At 37.6% G+C, this 20,814-nt stretch overlaps 1 protein-coding gene and 1 non-coding gene across 7 annotated transcripts in view; both read right to left on the bottom strand.

Moving 5' to 3' along the window:
• The window catches only part of COP1 (COP1 E3 ubiquitin ligase), a 264,376-nt gene that overhangs the window by 27,030 nt on the left and 216,532 nt on the right, over positions 1–20,814 (bottom strand). The gene's annotated exons all lie outside the window — the stretch shown is intronic.
• LOC118014618 lies at positions 2,609–2,749 on the bottom strand. Its single transcript, XR_004680328.1, has one exon.

The following is a 20,814-nucleotide window of genomic DNA, read 5'->3' as shown; positions in this document are numbered from 1 at the left end:
GCTCTAGGTGCTGGATACTTCCTATACCTATGACTAGATTTAAGAAAGGATAGTACTAATCAGACAGAAGACATAAATGCATATGAAATTCAAATTTTATCTAAAAGTAAAAGGTAAAAGAGGCTAATGTGATCATGACTATAAACACAAAATACCAGCCCACTAAATTTTACCACTGGATCTGTCTTTACATGAAAATTCACATTCATTAAAAATGATTTGGTTATAAACTGCTCCTCTCTTTGGGAAAATGACCATATACATGTATACAGATTGATCTACAATTTCTTTGTAGGACTTCTAAGATGCTTTGCCATTATGAAAGGCTAACAATACATCAACAACTTAAGACTTCAAAGTAGTGCAAGAATCATGTCTAAGTGCCAATTTAGAAATGTAATGTGGGTAGACAGAAACATACACACATACACACACACACACACAGAGGAAGGAACTAGAAGGAGATCCACCTCCACCAAAAATCTACCTCCACCAGAATCACCAGATTGTCATCTTCCTCCCTGTCTCAAACTTATTTTTTTCTGTCAAGACCTTTTTATATTTGGTATCCAAAGGAACTTGTGTTCACATTTAGAGCATACATAACACAAACTGTTCTCAGGAGTGGATATTAAAACTATCTAACAACAAGAAGAGGCACCAACCTGTCAGAAAAAAACTACTTTAGCTATACCATTAAATATCTGATTGTCCCTAATTTTAGCATATCCTTGGCTATAAACAGTGGTTATAATTCCATCTAGTCTTTAAGTCTAACAGGAAAGACACAAATATTTCATCTTATAATGGGATTTAAAATTGATATTGTGAGGATCAAACTCTGAGCTTCCACATAACCTCAAATAGCAAAGAAGGATGTATAACTGATGGTACTGGTGCAAGGCACAAAATACTTAACTTGCCTTCACATTCAAATAAATCCATCTCTAATTACTATGTCAGCTTTTATTTGTTATATATGAGGATCACTCGATTTCTATATTCATATATCTGATTTGAATAGAAACCAGCGGTCACCTACTGGATTTACTGGAGACTGTGGAGGAGAGAGTTTAAGGGGCATATATGATATGGCAGCAAAAGGGTAAGGGCACATAGATAGCTACATGGAAGATGAAATGGAAAAACATGGTAGCAAGCAGATTCAAAATGATGAACGCATTACAAAGGATTTAAGAACACAAGGTTAAGTACTACATTTCCTGGCCTTGGCTGAAAGATTCTAGAAAATTAAATAGAGTGGTGAGGACACCTCTCAAATATATTTGTAAACATACCTTGAGAAAGATTCAGTCATAAGACATTCTTTTCCCCTTTGGATTAGACCTCAATAATATCTATGTTCATCATTTTTAGTCAGAGGTCATTTTAATGAAGGATCTTGAATCTAGATTTTAATTTCTTGTGTAAAGAAGCAGAGCACAAATAATACAAGTGAGGGACACCTGGGTGGCTCAGTCAGTTAAGTGTCTGCCTTTGGCTCAGGTCATGTTCCCAGGGTCCTGGGATCGAGACCCATTTGGGAATCCCTACGCAGCAGGGAGTCTGCGTGTCCCTCTCCCTCTGCCCCTCCCCCTGCTTGTGCTCTGTCTCTCAAATAAATAAAATCTTTAAATACAAAATCTTAAAATGGTTCATCAAAATGAAGAGTAGACTAATGACTTCTAAAGAGCTTAGAAAAATAAGGCTACTTAATAATTGTTTGATACAGTAACTGCTCAGAGTAAGAAATATATGGGGATTTCAGAACCATAAACAAGGACCGATCCCCATGCAGTAAGTTAAAAATAAGCCCAGCTGTGGTTGCTTCCAGCACACCTGGTGCTACGCATTAGCAATGCTACTGCAGCTGCCTCCCCTGCTACCCAGACGTCCCCCGCTGACAGAACACACACGCTGAAAAAACTGAGATTTCAAATTTAGTGCTAAGAAGTTAATACTTAGTAGCTAGCCTTTCCCTGGTAATGGTCATTCCTAAAATTTGTTACAGACTTAAAAGTTTACATAAATTGTATTTGGAAAAAATCACTTTCTTAATGACAAATCAATTCCTAATGAGAAAAACTTCATGGAAGCTACCTCTGATTAGCTTCTTCATATCTAAAATATTGATTGAACTCTACTGATAACCCTGATTAGTTAAGCCAATGGCCTCTCAGAAAAACAATATTTCTATGTTCAGTCCACTTCCTGGCTGTAGGTTCCTTAATCAAACAAACAATACCTATTTTTAAAGCCATAAAATATCTATAACCCAATTAAGATAGGTGCAGAAGTAACCTCACTTTTTTGTCTATTCGAAATCTAGTACAATGGGGCACCTGGGTGGCTCAGTTGACTAAGCATCTGCCTTCGGCTCAGGTCATGATCCCAGGGTCCTGGGATCGAGTCCTGCGCATCAGGCTCCTTGCTCAGCGGGAGCCTGCTTCTCCCTCTCCCTCTGCCTGCCACTCCCCCTGCTTGTGCTCTCTCTCTCTGTGTCAAATAAATAAAATCTTAAAAAAAAAAAACAAAAAACAGTACACTTACTGGCCAAGATAGTAAACAAAATAGCACAGAAAGCAGTACTTGGAATGCTGGTTTTAAGGTTGTAAGGAGGGGAACGATCAGACTTAGCCGGCTGTCCTAAGCCAGACAGAGACCTCCATGTTTATGTAGGATCACTGCAATCTGTAGACAAAAGGTATTTTTTCATTTGTCCACATGGTTGGTTTCTGCAGGTTCCATTTTTGGTGTGCTTCATTATTAAGAAGGCTTTAGTTATCCAACTTCCCAACTGCATCAGATTCTCATTTAAATACACTTTAATGCATTCAAATAAACTATAGGAAAAAACAGGATTCAGACAGATAATAGAAAAAGAACCATTAAAAAAACATGCTGCATATAAAGTCAAAGTGATCTTTACTCTGGGAATTAAGGTCGCCAAGAACAAGTACAAGGGAAGAAGGACCGAGATACACACACAAAAAAATCACATACATTCACCACCTTTCCTTCCTTTCTGATGCTTTCCAAACTCTTCTCCCTTCTCATTACACAGCCCTAACCAAGTTAATTTTCCTTGCCACACAACAACTCAAATATTATCTCTAGACACCCACAACTTCCCTCACATATCAATACCTCTGGACCCTGAATGCTCTCCTGAATAAAGCTTGAGAACAATGTGCTTGCAATCAGATTATCTGACAGAAAACAGTTACTCCGAACTGCCAGTCAATACTGCGGAGGGCCTCTGACCATGGAACTGTGCATTTCTAAGGGTGCTATTTGCACATTTCCTCCAGAATACTCTGGCAAAACTCTTTGAAGAGTTCTGTACTACTTTAAGAATATCATGTAATACAGAAGAAATAGCAATACATTTAAGACACAGGGACCTGTACTGCATTTTGGTTCTGTTATAGTACTGGCTTCACCTTCTTGGAAACTCAATTTCCTCAACTATAAAGCAGATAATTTTAGGTACTTCACAGAATTTTTATGAAGATTCAAAGGAAATATAGTAAAGTATCTAGCCAAAAAAGGAACTGGCGTATTATAGGCACCAAACAAATAAGTGGCAATTATTCTTAACAAAATACTATAGCCTACATTTCTTTTTCTTTTTCTTTTTTTTAGATTTATTTGTTTTAGAAAGAGACAGCAGCGAGGAGGGGCAGAGGGAAAGGGAGAAAGAAACATAAGCAAACTCCACACTGAGCTTGGAGCCTGATGCCAGGCTCAATCTCAGGACTCCAAGATCATGACCTGAGCCAAAACCAAGAATCAGACGCTTAACCTGCTGTACCACCCAGGCGCCCGAACCTAAATTTCTTTACAATTAAAAGGCAGTTCGGGGGCACCTGGGTGGCACAGTTGGTGAGTGAGTGCATTAAGCTCAGGTCCTAGGGTCCAGTCCCATGTCGCGCTCCTTCCTCAGCGGGAAGAGTCCCGCTTCTCCCTTTCCCTCTGCCCCAACCCCAGCTCGTACTCTCTCTCTCTAAAATAAACAAGTAAAATCTTAAAAAAAAAAAAAAAAAAGGCAGCTGTCTGTATGACTGTCCTAGTATATTACAGTCACCATATTCATGATCTTATAAAATTGATTAAAAACATAAAGTAGGCTCCCTAGGTTAAGTAGATTTAAATTTATTCTTAATTCAGGGGAAAGAGCAAGATGACAGAGGAGTAGGGGACCTGGATTTCGTCTGGTCTCAGGAATTCAGCTGGATAGGGATCAAACCATTCTGAACACCTACAAACTCAAGAGGAGATCGAAGAAAAGAATAGCAACAACTCTCTCATCAGAAAAGCGACCACTTTCTGGAAGGTAGGACATGCGGAGAAGTGAATCCGAGGAGATATTCGGGAGGATAGACAGCAGGGGAGGGGGCCTCTGTCAGCCGCTTCTGGCCAGTGATAGAGCTGCAGAGCACAAAATCCGAACTTTTAGAAGTCGGCTCTGCTGAGGGACGTCGCTTCAGTGGCTAAGCGGGGGGTGGAAACCTCGTGGGACAGTGTGGTCTCAGGACCCTCGGGGTCACAGAAAGACCGGGGGTGCCTGAGTGTGGCAGAGCTCCCAGGTATTGGAGCGGGGAAGCCGGCTGCAGAGACGGAGTGGAGGTGCGGGCTCTCAGCTCAGGGTTGCCATAAACTGTGATCCGTGGCACAGTCGGGCCACTGCTGCTCCAGCAGGGACCCAACAAGCGGCAGATCTGGGAGGACTCCCCTTCCTCCCCCGGGAGGAGTGGCTCGGGAGTGCACCGCAGGGATCTGCTGGGTTTGGAGACTCCACACCAAGTCGGGTGGCAGAGATAGAAACGCTCCGTCACAGGCCGGGTGAGCACAGAGTGCGGCCGGAGACCGGGGAGACAGGAGTGACTGACTGCTTCTCTCTGGGGGTGCACTGAGGAGTGGGACTCCAAGTTCTCGACTCCCCCAGGGCAGAGATTGGGAGACCGACATTTTCACTCTCGTCCTCCAAAGCTGTACAGAAAGCTTGAAACAAAAGCTCCTGAGAGCAAACCCGAGCAGATTACTTAGCCCAGACCAGCAAGGGCGGGGCAATTCCGCCTCCAGCAAAGATATTTGGGAACCACGGCAACAAGCCCTTCCCCCAGAAGATCAGCAAGAACAGCCAGCCAAGACCAAGTTTACCGATCAATGAGAACGGCAGAACTCCAGCGCTAGGGGAATAATGTACAAAGAATCCATGGCTTTTTTACCATGATTCTTTAGTCTTTCAAAGTTACTTTTTTTTTTTGAATTTTTCTTTTTCCATTTTTCAACCAACATCTTATCAATCCCTTTTTTAAAAAACATTTTTATTTCTCATTTTTAGAGTCATATTCTATCCCTTCATAGTAGTTACCCTTAGTTTTGGCATATATATATATAAGCTATTCTCTCTTTAAAATTTTGAGATACAGTTTCTTCTTAGAGATCAAAATATACCCTAAATCTCTAGTGTATGGTTTTGTTCTACTCTCCTGCCTGATCACATTCTCTCCCTTTCATTTTTATTTTTTTAAATCCTCTTCTTTCTTTGTTCAAACAACTTCTTATCAATTCCTTTTATAAAATTTTTTATAATTTTCATCTTTACAATCATATTCCATCCCTTCATCATATCAACCCTTACCTTTGTACATATATAAGCTTTTCTTTCTTTAAAATTTTGGGAGGCACTTTCTTCTAACAGACCAAAATACACCCAAAATCTAGTGTGTGGCACTGATCTATGCACCAGCCTGATCATATTTGATCATATTCTGGGTTTTTTTGTTTTGTTCTGTTTTAGTTTGTTTTTATCTTTTTCTTTTTTTTTTCTTTCTTTCCCTTTCTTTTCCCCCGGCTTCAGGTCTTTTCTGATTTGTTTAGAGTATATTTTCCGGGGATGTTGTTACCCTGTTCACATTTTGTTCTCTCATTAATCTATTCTCCTCTGGACAAAATGACAAGATGGAAAAAATCACCTCAACAAAAAGAACAAGAGGTAGTACCGACTGCCAGGGACCTACTCAATATGGACATTAGACAATGTCGGATCTAGAGTTCAGAATCATCACTTTAAAGATACTAGGCTGGGCTTGAAAAAAGCATGGAAGTTATTAGAGAAACCCTTTCTGGAGAAATAAAAGAACTAAAATCTAACCAAGTCGAAATCAAAAAGACTATTGATGAGGTGCAATCAAAAACAGGGGCGCTAACTGCTAGGATAAATGAGGCAGAAGAGAGAATCAGTGATATAGAAGACCAAATGATGGAAAATAATGAAGCTGAGAAAAAGAGAGATAAACAACTACTGGATCACAAGGGCAGAATTCGAGAGATGAGCGATACCATAAGACGAAACAACATTAGAATAATTGGGATCCCAGAAGAAGAAGAAAGAGAGGGGCAGAAGGTATATTGGAGCAAATTACAGCAGGGAACTTTCCTAATTTGGGTAAGGAAACAGGCATCAGAATCCAGGAAGCAGAGAGAACCCCTCTCAAAATCAATAAAAATAGGTCAACACCCCGACATCTAATAGTAAAACTTACGAGTCTCAGAGACAAAGAGAAAATCCTGAAAGCAGCTCGGGAGAAGAGATCTGTAACCTACAATGGTAGAAACATTAGATTGGCAACAGACCTATCCACAGAGACCTGGCAAGCCAGAAAGGACTGCCATGATCTATTCAGAGCACTAAATGAGAAAAATATGCAGCCAAGAATACTACATCCAACTAGGCTGTCATTGAAAATAGAAGGACAGATCAAAAGCTTCCAGGACAAACAAAAACTAAAGGAATTTGCAAACACGAAACCAGCCCTACAAGAAATATTGAAAGGGGTCCTCTAAGCAAAGAGAGAGCCTAAAAGCAACATAGACCAGAAAGGAACACAGACAATATACAGTAACAGTCACCTTACAGGCAATACAATGGCACTAAATTCCTATCTTTCAATAGTTACCCTGAATGTAAATGGGCTAAATGCCCCAATCAAAAGACACAGGCTATCAGATTGGAGTAAAAAACAAGACCCATCGATATGCTGTCTGCAAGAGACTCATTTTAGACCCAAAGACACCCCCAGATTGAAAGTGAGGGGGTGGAAAACCATTTACCATGCTAATGGACACCAAAAGAAAGCTGGAGTGGCAATCCTTACATCAGACAAATTAGATTTTAAACCAAAGACTGTAATAAGAGATGAGGAAGGACACTATATCCTACTTAAAGGGTCTCTCCAACAAGAAGATCTAACAATTGTAAATATCTATGCCCCTAACATGGGAGCAGCCAATTATATAAGGCAATTAATAACAAAAGCAAAGAAACACATTGACAACAATACAATAATAGTGGGGGACTTTAACACCCCCCTCACTGAAATGGACAGATCATCTAAGAAAAAGATCAACAAGAAAAATAAAGACTTTAAATGACACACTGGACCAAATGGACTTCACAGATATATTCAGAACATTCAATCCCAAAGCAAGGAATACACATTCTTCTCTAGTGCCCATGGAACATTCTCCAGAATCGATCACAACCTAGGTCATAAATCAGGTCTCAACCGGTACCAAAAGACTGGGATCATTCCCTGCCTATTTTCAGACCACAATGCTTTGAAACTAGAAATCAATCACAAGACAAAAGTTGGAAAGAACTCAAATACATGGAAGCTAAAGAGCATCCTACTGAAGAATGAATGGGTCAACCAGGAAATTAAAGAAGAATTAAAAAAATTCATGGAAACCAATGAAAATGAAAACACAACTGTTCAAAATCTTTGGGATGCAACAAAGGCAGTCCTAAGAAGACTAACATTTTGGGAGGCACTCCCAAAATTGCTTGTATAGCAATACAAGCCTTTCTTAAGAAACAAGAAAGGTCTCAAGTACACAACCTAACCCTACACCTAAAGGAGTTGGAGAAAGAACAGCAAATAAAGCCTAAACCCAGCAGGAGAAGAGAAATAATAAAGATCAGAGCAGAAATCAATGAAATAGAAACCAAAAGAACTGTAGAACAGATCAATGAAACTAGGAGTTGGTTCTTTGAAAGAATTAAGAAGATTGATAAACCCCTGGCCAGACTTATCAAAAAGAAAAGAGAAATGACCCAAATCAACAAAATCATGAATGAAAGAGGAGAGATCACAACCAACACCAAAGAAATACAAACAATTTTAAGAACATATTATGAGCAACTCTATGCCAGCAAATTAGATAACCTGGAAGAAATGGATGCTTTCCTAGAGATGTATCAACTACCAAAACTGAACCAGGAAGAAACAGAAAACCTGAACAGACCTATAACCACTAAGGAAATTGAAGCAGTCATCAAAAATCTCCCAAGAGGGCGCCTAGTGGCTCAGTCGGTTAAGCGTCTGCCTTCAGCTCAGGTCACGGTCCCAGGGTCCTGGGATCGAGACCCACATCGGGCTCCCTGCTCAGCAGGAAGCCTGCTTCTCCCTTTCCCACTCCCCCTGCTTGTGTTCCCTCTCTCACTGTGCCTCTCTCTGTCAAATAAATAAATAAAATCTTAAAAAAAAAAAAAATCTCCCAACAAACAAAAGCCCAGGACCAGATGGCTTCCCAGGGGAACTCTACCAAACATTTAAAGAAGAATTAATACCTATTCTTCTGAAACTGTTCCAAAAGATAGAAATGGAAGGAAAACTTCCAAACTCGTTTTATGAGGCCACCATTACCTTGATCCCAAAACCAGACAAAGACCCCATCAAAAAGGAGAATTACAGAGCAATATCCTTGATGAACATGGGTGCAAAAATTCTCACCAAAATAGTAGCCAACAGGATCCAACAGTACATTAAAAGGATTATTCACCACGACCAAATGGGATTTATCCCTGGGCTGCAAGGTTGGTTCAACATCCACAAATCAATCAACGTGATACATTAACAAAAGAAAGAACAAGAATCATATGATCCTCTCAATAGATGCAGAAAAAGCATTTGACAAAGTACAGCATCCTTTCTTGATCAAAACTCTTCAGAGTATAGGGATAGAGAGTACATACCTCAATATCATAAAAGCCATCTATGAAAACCCTACAGTGAATATCATTCTCAAGGGGCAAAAACTGAGAGCTCTCCCCCTAAAGTCAGGAACACGGCAGAGATGTCCACTATCACCACTGCTATTCAACATTGTATCAGCAGTCCTAGCCACAGCAATCAGACAATAAAAAGAAATCAAAGGCATCCAAATTGGCAAATAGAAGTCAAACTCTCACTCTTTGCAGATGATATGATACTTTATGTGGAAAACCCAAAAGACTCCACCCCAAAACTGCTAGAACTCATACAGGAATTCAGTCAAGTGGCAGGATATAAAATCAGTGCACAGAAATCAGTTGCATTTCTATACACCAACAACAAGACAGAAGAAAGAGAAATTAAGGAGTCGATCCCATTTACAATTGCACCCAAAACCTTAAGATACCTAGGAATAAATCTAACCAAAGAGGCAAAGGATCTGTACTCAGAAAACTATAAAATACTCATGAAAGAAATTGAGGAAGTCACAAAGAAACGGAAAAACGTTCCATGCTCATGGATTGGAAGAACAAATATTGTGAAGATGTCAATGCTACCTAGAGCAATCTACACATTCAATGCAATCCCCATCAAAATACCATCCACTTTTTTCAAAGAAATGGAACAAATAATCCTAAAATTTGTATGGAACCAGAAAAGACCCCGAATAGCCAGAGGAATGTTGAAAAAGAAAAACAAAGGTGGTGGCATCACAATTCTGGACTTCCAGCTCTATAACAAAGCTGTCATCATCAAGACAGTATGGTACTGGCACAAAAACAGACACATAGATCAACGGAACAGAATAGGGAGCCCAGAAATGGACCCTCAACTCTATGGTCAACTCATCTTTGACAAAGCAGGAAAGAATGTCCAATGGAAAAAAGACAGTCTCTTCAACAAATGGTGTTGGGAAAATTGGACAGCCACATGCAGAATAATGAAACTGGACCATTTCCTTACACCACACACAAAAATAGACTCAAAATGGTTGAAAGACCTAAATGTGAGACAGGAGGAGTCCATCAAAATCCTAAAGGAGATCACAGGCAGCAACCTCTTCGACCTCAGCTGCATCAACTCCTTCCTAGAAACATTGCCAAAGGCAAGGGAAGCAAGGGCAAAAATGAACTATTGGGACTTCATCAAGATAAAAAGCTTTTGCACAGCAAAGAAACAGTCAACAAAACCAAAAGACAACTGACAGAATGGGAGAAGATATTTGCAAATAACATATCAGATAAAGGGCTAGTATCCAAAATCTATAAAGAGCTTATCAAACTCAACACCCAAAGAACAAATGATCCAATCAAGAAATGGGCAGAACACATGAACAGACATTTTTCCAAAGAAGACATCCAAATGGCCAACAGACACATGAAAAAGTGCTCAATATTTCTTGGCATCAGGGAAATCCAAATCAAAACCTCAATGAGATACCACCTCACACCAGGCAGAATGGCTAAAATTAACAAGTCAGGAAATGACAGATGTTGGTGGGGATGCGCAGAAAGAGGAACCCTCCTACACTGTTGGTGGGAATGCAAGCTGGTGCAATCACTCTGGAAAACAGTATGGAGGTTCCTCAAAAAGTTGAAAATAGAGCTACCATATGATCCAGCAATTGCCCTACTGGGTATTTACCCCAGATACAAATGTAGAGATCCGAAGGGGTACATCCACCTCAATGATTATAGCAGCAATGTGCACAATAGCCAAACTGTGGAAAGAGCCAAGATGTGCATCGACAGATGAATGGATAAAGAAAATGTGGTATATATACACAATGGAATATTATGCAGCCATCAAAAGGAATGAAATCTTGCCATTTGCAACGACCTGGATGGAACTGGAGGGTGTTACACTGAGCGAAATGTCAATCAGAGAAAGACATGTATCATATGACCTCACTGATATGAGGAATTCTTAATCTCAGGAAACAAACTGAGGGTTGCTGGAGTGGGAGGTGGGGTGGGAGGGATGGGGTGGCTTGATGATAGACACTGGGGAGGGTATGTGCTGCGGTGAGTGCTGTGAACTGTGCAAGACTGTTGAATCACAGATCTGTACCTCTGAAACAAATAATGCAATATATGTTAAGAAAAAAAAAAAAGATAGCAGGAGGGGAAGAATGAAGGGGGAGAAATCAGAGGGGGAGACGAACCATGAGAGACGATGGACTCTGAAAAACAAACTGAGGGTTCTAGAGGGGAAGGGGGGTGGGAGGATGAGTTAGCCTGGTGATGGGTATTAAAGAGGGCACGTTCTGCATGAAGCACTGGGTGTTATGCACAAACAATGAATCCTGGAACACTACATCTAAAACTAATGATGTAATGAATGTGATTAACATAACAATAAAAGAATTTTTTTAAAAATTTATTCTTAACTCTTTCCTAAAAAACTAAATAGATTTTATTATGGCAGCTAATGGTGGTGTTATTTTTTTGCTCTCAAAGTAGAAGCAAGGAATATAACAGGGGCAACACTAAATGAAGTACAATTAGAGAAGAATATACTTGGATGGCAGCTGGTAAAATGCATTGTATAGGTGCATCAGTAACTGTTAAAAACCAGAAACCAAGGACAGGGGAACAAAAAAGTAGGGACTGAGCTGGGAAAGCATGAGAGGATTTAAGTAAATGGGAAAGGGAGGACAGGCAATACAGAAATTTTTAAATTTAATGACTTGGAAGAAGGTACAGCCAAAAGAAAATAAGGATATTAGTATTTTAAAAGTTGAATAGAAAAATCAAAGGAATAGCATTTCATAACAAATTTTTCGGTTGTACAGAATAAATTCCTGAGCTCAATGACTGATTTAAACTGACCTCACAGTAGGGCGTCTGGGTGGCTCAGTCAGTCAAGCTTCAGACTCTTGATTTTGGCTCAGGTCATGATCTCAGGGTTGTGAGATTTAGCCCCATGTAGGGCTCTGCGCTGAGCATGGAGTCTATCTGAGTTTCTCTCCTTCTCCCTCTCTGCCCCACCCCCTCACTCACACGCGCTCTCTCTCTCTCTCTCTCAAATAAATAAATAATAAAATCTTTAAAACAGATCTCACTTCTTTTTGTGGCCATTTAGAGTCTTTGAAAATTTAGTTAGATGAAATTTGTTAATTCAGCAAATACTTACAAAGCAAATATAAGAAGAAAAAAAAAAGCTCAACAACTGATACTTTATAGTACTTTATTACTTATGAATCCATGAGCAGTGTGTTAAAAACAAAGACTCTGGAGCTTCCAGGCTGGTGAAGTCATCCAGGTGATAGGAAGACGGCTTGCCCAGAACAGGCATGAGAGCTCTATGCTCCGCCGCTGCCGCCACCACCACCAGCAGCGGCGGCCCCCGTCCCTGTGCATCTTTCCCTGGCTTTCCCTGAGTTGTATTCCTTTATAATAAATTAGTAAAGGTTTTGTCAAATTTGGCTGATTAAACATCAGGACATGCTACCTTTTGGGAGACAGATCTTTGACTCCAGCTTTAAGATCCTGATTTACTACAAGCACTACAAGACGTTCTAGCTTTTATTTGTTCTACTGAGGAGATCAGAAAGAATCACAGCCTATTATACAATGTTGCCCTTAGAGTTGGTCTTTACAACATATTCCAAAGTGACCAACTTAAACGGGGACCTAGAGAGACTCCTAATGTGGCTCTTGGAAGGGTTTGAGATAATAATACCTAATTACTCCTGTGAAATGAAGAACAGGTCTGTGGTAGCCACTGCTGGAAATGCCTGTTTTCCCCCTTCCCTGATGGATACATTATTGGATCGCTACAAATTTCCACAGGTGGGATTAAGACCGGATGTGTTGGGGATGGGATCATTGTTTCTCCCATGTAATTTTAGGCTATTTAATAAAAAGAAAGAAGAGAATTATGCATTCCATAAAGAAACACCACCACCACCACGGAGGTTCCTGGGTCTCACCTTCTTTGATACTATAACTTAGTAAGTCTGAGGTTTAGAAACTTGCATTTTTAATACAAATCCCAGGAAATTAATAATTCTAAAGTAGATAATCAGTAGGACCATACTTTGAAAAAACACTAGTATAGACAGTGCAAACTGTCTATAAATGTTGAATTCAGAGAAAGGAGAAGTCTGCATTTTTCTGCTATTGGGCAAGGGGTTGGTGAGAGGGAAGTGGAAAGATTTACTTGTTAATTGAAAAAAACAAAATTACTGGGTGCCTATTTTCCAGATCCCATGCAAGGCCAAGATAAGACCAAGATGAACAGGACAAGAGTTTTTAACCTAATGAGGCTTTTGAGTTCAATGAAAATGATTACATATTTAAAGCTTATTTAATACTTTTTTACATAATCTATATAAGTTTATTTAGTTAAAAATGATATTATATTCAGTAATGGAATTTGAAATATAGAAGTGGCTCACCGAAATTTAGTAGAAAATTTCACCTCACAAATGGACATCTGTGAGAATTTAAAATAAATACAATAAAATGGGAAACTGAGAACTAGGTTGTTACCTATACTAGTGTGGTTTACAGGTACTAGTAAGTAAATGTACTGTTCTCTTTTCTTTCATCCTCCCATTTCAGTATTTTAAACTAGTCCATAACAAAGGAAAATACACGACATCAGCACAACTTCACAGAATGCAGTTTTGAACTCTTCACTTCTATTTTCAAGTGACATTATATACCTGCAAAGGATTCAAGTAAGACTGAGGGAAAGAGTGAGTTAACACAATGAAAATTCAGATGTTGACTTTTACTGCATTTGGAGTTACAAGGTCTTAACATTACACATTTTTAAATATTTATTGTTTATGAGGTGATGGGAAGAAGTAGGAGCTGTTCTTATGGGACAAGTTTGTAAGACTTGGGAGTTACAGAAAAATATAATGGACTTTCTTGTGAAGCAGGAATTCCTGGCCACCAGAAGTATTCAAAATGTTTGAAGGATACCCCATTAGAAGTGTGATACAATTCTTTTCTACACTGGGCAAAATGTAAGGAATCTAATGGTAGTCATCATCTACCCAATGAATACTCTACTACTTCTGTGGCTACAAAACTCAGCACTGTACTTAAAGGACTTCCTGTCTAATGACATTACAATATGTAACACAAAGAAGTCCAGAAAAGCATATCTGGGCATAGTGAGCAGCAAGGTCAAAGGCACAAGCGTAAACAAACAAACTATGATGTGGTATTTGAGGGTCTTCAATCAGTTCAGTGTTGCTGGAGTGTAAAATGTGCCTATGCAAGTGGTAGGTGATCATGATGAAGAAGTAGGTGTTAAATAAAGGGTGCTAAATGTCACATAAAAAAGCTTAGATTTTATTCTGTAACCATTAGGACATGACAGAGCATTTTAAACAGCACAGGTAAATTAGCCTGGGACTACTAGGTGATGGCCAGGGATGATGAAGGCCTGAACTAGGAGGGGTAAGTGGCAGAGTAGCAGGGGACAAAACAGAGGATGGATTCAAGATTAAAAGGAATATGAGAACAGATTTCTAAAATTTCTAAGATTCCATTCTTTAATGGTCAAAACTTTGTACTTAAATAGATTTGATTTTAAATTTATAGAATACTCAAAAATAGGGGTGCCTGTGTGGCTCAGCTGGTTAAGCATCTGCCTTCAGCTCTGGTCATGATCTCAGGGTCCTGGGATGGAGCCCCCCCCCAAGGCTCCCTGCTCAGCAGGGAGTCTATTTCTCCCTCTCCCTCTATCCCTCCCCCACCCCCAGCTTGTGCTCTCTCTCTCTCTCAAATAAATAAAATCATAAAAAAAGAATACCGAAGAACAGGATTGTATTTAATAAAATTTTAAAAAATTAATCCAGTATTTTCCATGTTGTAGTAAATCATAGCAATAATCTGTATTGTCTGAATTTCTATAGAAATCCCCTTGGTTCATAAGCAGAATACCAAATTGGCATAAATGTGTCTTCACAACTGTCAGTTACATATAAAAAGTCTGGCAAACTTTATAGAAAATTTCCTTATTTGAGACTCAATAATTAAAAATCCTAATGGGTTAAGATGTTACATTATAACTTCTAGATACCATAAATATTTTCCTCACACTTCAAAAATTCTTGTCCCTGGCTAAATAGGTCTTGAGATTTTCATTAGCAAACAAATTTCAAATAGATGATTTCATTGCTACTACCAATTCAGATACTGAATTATCTTTTGTAATTGAGAGTACTTCTGTCACTAAACCAAATGATTACATGTGGTATGGCAGGGGAGGGGTGGGTTACAGATGAACATATAAACCATATTTTGCAAAAGATAATTATCCCTAAAATGTAAGAAATAAAAAACCTATTACTATTAATAGAGTTCTGAAATATGCTGACAATACACAAATTTAAATAGCAGGAAGTAAGTCTAAGATAATTAAAAGTGATTGTTAAGAACCCTTCTATCTGTAGAAGTAATACAAGTACTGAAAACCATAGTTCAGCTTAGAAATGGAGAAAGCTGGAAAGAGCAATGCCCCTATGATAACAAGAAAAAAAGCTGAACAACTGCTAATTAATGACATTTCTTGAACCTGCCTGTGTCGCAGGCAAAACAATCTAAAAACCAGAAGAAACTGGTACCTGCAGGAGAGAGAAGGCCAGAGTATTTGCTTACCTGAAACAGAAATAGCTGGATGAGTCAGTAGGAATTTTAAGTTCATGTTTAATAAAAGGTTATATGGTGGCTAGCGTGGAAGTGTGAGGTCCCTGCAACTATAAACACTGGGGGTGGGAGAGTAGCATTTTCTTCCAAACTTTGCTTGTATGATCCCCACCAGGGAAGATGGAGAGAATCTTCAGAAAACTTCTCATGTGGTATTGGCTGAAGGAAGAGAACAACCATTTCCTAAAACCATGCAGATGCACACCTACTATGTCCTCTAAAGAACAAAAGGATTAGTCTGTAGAGGAAAGGGCTGGGGGTAAGGGGGTGGAGGGGCTTATAGTCTGAGGGCACTGGTAGAAATTACTGCAGTTGAGGGAGAAGAACAGGAAACAAAATGTTTTACTCTTGGGGGAAGGGCAGGAACATATGCTAGGTCCAGCATTTCATTTGGAAGATGGGCAGAAATGATTGTGAAGTCCACACGCCCAAGACCTAGGTTCACAGGACCAGACTTGGAATGAGGATTAATCAAAACTTCAAAGAACATCCCTCCTCTCATAACCACCCCCACCACATAAACAAGGAATATAGCAAGGATTGCTACAAGAGACAGATTTGTTCTGGGAAGCAGTGCAAAGGGCAGGCTGAAAACCCAACAGAGAACACAATGAGAAAAATCCTCTGGCAAAGCAGCCAAGACTCTAAACACAAAGTATTACTAGAATATGGTCCAATGAGGGTAATCATAGCAAGAACAAACTTAAAAAAAAAAAAAAAAAAACCTAAATCATGACAACATTAACACAGCCCCCATAATGGAATGGCAGAATGAAAAGCATGCTCATACAAGCAAAAAAAATATTTCCTTCAGTATCTACTGTCCCATACAATATATATGGCTTTTAACCAAAAATTACAAGGCATTCAGGAAAAAACAATCTGATGAGACAATCATTAAACTAGATTCAGGTATGACACAGATGTTGGGACTATCTGTAAATCAAACCAGATCAATACATTAAATAATTTAAACACCCAATCAAAAAGTAGAGATTGTAAAACTGAATAACAAAAGAACATTCAACTATGTGCCATCTATACCTTACATTCAGACATAAATAGATTGATATTGAAAGGTATTAATATGATATACCAAAGAAGCTGTAACTGAAAGAAAGCTAGAGTGGCTATATTAATATCAGACAAAATAGACCTTATAACCCAAAATATGACAACAGACAAAAAGGAAAATTTCATAATGATAAAAGAATCAATACACATCACAGGCTATCATAATTATATATGGGACACAACACAAAATTACATAAATCAAAACCTGACAGAATTGAAAAGAGAAATAGAAAACTGAACAATTTATACCTGAAGATTTCAAAATTGCCACTCTATAACTGATAGAACTAGACAATTAGCAAGATTATATAAAAATTGCAAAACACTATCAACAAAGTTGACCTAATTAACATTTACAGAACAGTCTACCTAACAAAAGCAGAATTCAGATTCTTGTCAAATGCACATGGAACTATTTGAAACCATGAAACTAATTTTAAACCCCCAAAAGAAGAAGCCATATATTCATTCCTCAGACCACAACAAAATTAAACTAGAAACCAAATGTGGATATTAAACAATACATTCCAAATAACTTAAAGGCCAAGCAGAAAATATCAAGGGAAATTTTAAAATCTGTGACCTGGATGAAAATTAAAAATTAAAGGAAGAGTTTAAGTACATGTTCCTTTTGGATGTACTTTTTCAGAAGTGGTGGAAACAGGTGGTAAATAGGCAGGGGAATGCATTAAAGAAAAGTTGCTATATACCCTTTGTTCATTAACATTTTATTTCAAATGCTAGGCTAATGACCATTAAAACTTCCTTCTGTACAGATGCTGAAGTTGATTCTTCCGTGGAAGTCACAACAAAGCTAGAGTGAATAGCAATTACCTATTACTCTTTTTACTGACATGCTGATGCTCCAGAATATTTCAAAAACACACTTTCAAAGAGAGAAAGAATGGAAGAGTAAATAAAGTTATGTGGTAAGACATTATGTGCTTTGGCAAAGGTGAACACTACTCCTTGTAATGAATGGATTTGAATGGTTTTTGAAAAAATTATGAATGTGTACATATATGTATACCCATGCATGTTCGGAGAAAAAAAAAAAAAACAGTTCTACTTCCCTAAAAATGTGAGTTTAAATTTATACTGGTGAGTCAGTTATTTTACAAAGTATAATTATTGCTCAAGATAACACTTCCCAACACAAAATACCATATATATTTTGAACAGTGATAAAGTGGGGAAAAAGAACTAGCAAGTCAAATTAATATAATAACCTCTTACTTCCAGGACCTCAAATTCAAATTGTAATCAATTCACTCACATTTGTCACCCACAATATTTAAAGAGAAAACAAACACAAAACTTTTGCCTAGAATTCCCTATCAGGTGGAATAATCTATTCAAGACAAATCTTTGATGGGAAAAACCTAGAGGTCTCAGGTCAGAACTGAGATATACTTACACAAATGAGAAAAATTCATCTTATTATTATCTGAGATACTACATTTGAATCACTTTAGAATATATGAGGAAGAAAACACTAGATACCAAAAGATTATTATGCTGGTCCTTAACTTATAGTCTACTTAATAAACATGTCTTCCAAATTTTAAAAGGGTAAAGATTTAAAAAATTTTTATATATAGCCTTCACTATGAGGTAAAAACACCCAATGACAAACAGTAAAATGAAACTATGTTTTCCTATTGTTTTGAGAGGGATGGAAACTGAACCTTGCACACTAAAAAAACAACAAAAAGAACCTTATTGAAAATTAACATGTGTAACTACTCGGGTAAAATTTATACTCTATTTTCTTAACAACTGACTCACTAAGTTTCCCAAGTAAGAATCTTCTGTTTTCAAGATTAATACATCAAAACATCCAGGTGATAATGCAGAACAGTTAGTAAGATAATTATTACACTATAATAAATTTTTCATTTATAAAAACAGAAATAGAGAAAATTATAATTAAATTTATAAGAAAATTTATACTTAAATAGTTCAGCATCCTTTTTGTTATTTTTTACCCATAGAACATGAAAATTCTATTTCACATTCCTCTTTTATATTCCCTATAAACACTTTCAGAACCCACTACCAGGCATACTGATTATCAACGAACTGTGAGAAAGAGTAAACACATTATGGATGCAGTCCTTTTATTTCAAATTAGGAATATTTTACTCTAAACAATTCTTCCTATAAAGCTCATGTTAAAAGTAAAACATGAAAAAAAAAAAGTAAAACATGTTTTATATTTATTCAAAGTTATATTAATAACTCTTGGCATACCCCATAAAACGTACCTTTAATAAGTGGGCTGAGATACATAAGCCCAATTGAAACTTCTTTTAATAAACAGATTTACTATTCTTAGATGGGAAAAAGGTGTTTTTATAATCTTACTGACCTGCTCTTCCTCTTTACTTGTGAGATTATGTGCAGATTATTAGCAATTTTTATGGAGTTATTTTTTCTTTTTTATGTGTATTTTGTTAAAATAGAAAATGAGATTTAAAAATTTTTAAACTGAAGTACAGTTAACATACAGTGTTAGTTTCAAATGTACAATATAATGATTCAACAAGTCTATACATTATTTACTGATCATCATAATATACATATTCTTAATCCCCTTTATGTATTTCACCTGTCCCCCTACCCACTTCACCTCTGGCAAATTCCAGTTTGTTCTCTGTATTTACGAGTCTGTTTTTCTGTTTCTCTTTTGTTCTTTGCTTGTTTTGTTTCTTAAATTCCACAAGTGGAATCATGGTATTTGTCTTTTTGACTTATTCCACTTAGCATTACACCCTCTAGGTCCATCCATGTTGCTGCAAATGACAAGATCTCATTCTTTTTTATGGCCGAGTAATATTTCATCATGTATGTATACTATATCTTCTTTACCCAATCATCTATTGATGGATATTTGAGTTGCTTCCATATCTTGGCTATTATAAATAATGCCGCAGTAAAAACATAGGAGTATGTATCTTTCTGATTTAGTGTTTGTGTTTTCTTTGGGTAAATAGTAGTGGAATTACTGGATCATACAGTAATTCTATTTTCAATTTTTTGAGAAACCTCCATACTGTTTTCCACAGTGGCTGCACCAATTTATATTCCCACTAACAGTGCATAAAGGTTCCCTTTCCTCCACGAACACTTGTTATTTCTTGTCTTTTTTATTCTAGCCATTCTGACAGGTGAAAAGTGGTATCTCATTGTAGTTTTGATTTGCATTTCCATGATGATGAGTGATAATGAGCATCTCTTCATGTGTCTATTGGCCATCTGTTTGTCTTCTTTGGAAAAATGTCTATTCAGGTCATTTGTCTATTTTAAAATCAGATTATTTATTTTTGGGGTGTTGAGTTGTAGAAGTTCTTTATATATATTGGCTTTTTAACCCTTTATCAGATATATCATTTGCAAATACCTTATCCCATTCAGTAGGGTGCCTTGTCATTTTGTTGATGGTTTCCTTTGCTGTGCAAAAACTTTTTAGTTTGATGCAGTCCCAATAGTTTATTTTGGCTTTTGTTTCCCTTGCCATAGAAAAATATCTACGGCTGATGTCAAAGAAATTATTCCCTATGTTTTCTTCTAGGAGTTTTATGGTTTCAGGTCTCACATGTAGGTCTTTAATCCATTTTGAGTTTATTTTTGTGTATGGTATAAGAAAGTGGTCCATTTCATTCTTTTGCACGTAGCTGTCCAGTTTTCCCAATGCCATTTGTTGAAAAGACCATCTTTTTCCAACTGTATATTTTTGCCTCCTTTGTCATGGATTAACTGGCCATATAATCGTGGGTTTATTTCCTGGCCCTCTATTCTGTTTCATTGCTCTATGTGTCTATTTTTGTGCCAGTACCACATTGTTTTGATTAATACATTTTTATATTTTATCTTGAAATCTGGGATTGTGATACCTCTAGCTTTGTTCTTCCTTCTCAAGACTGCTTTGGCTAATAATAGGGGCCTTTTGTGATTCCATACAAATTTTAGCATTATTTGTTCTAGTTCTTAACTAGTTTCCTAAC

This window comes from Mirounga leonina, unplaced genomic scaffold (assembly GCF_011800145.1).
Source record: "Mirounga leonina isolate KUSES-001 unplaced genomic scaffold, KU_Mleo_1.0 Mir_154, whole genome shotgun sequence".
Classification (NCBI taxonomy): Eukaryota; Metazoa; Chordata; class Mammalia; order Carnivora; family Phocidae; genus Mirounga; species Mirounga leonina.
The sequence above is the reverse complement of the archived record's forward strand: the minus strand, read 5'-3'. Positions and strand labels throughout refer to the sequence as shown.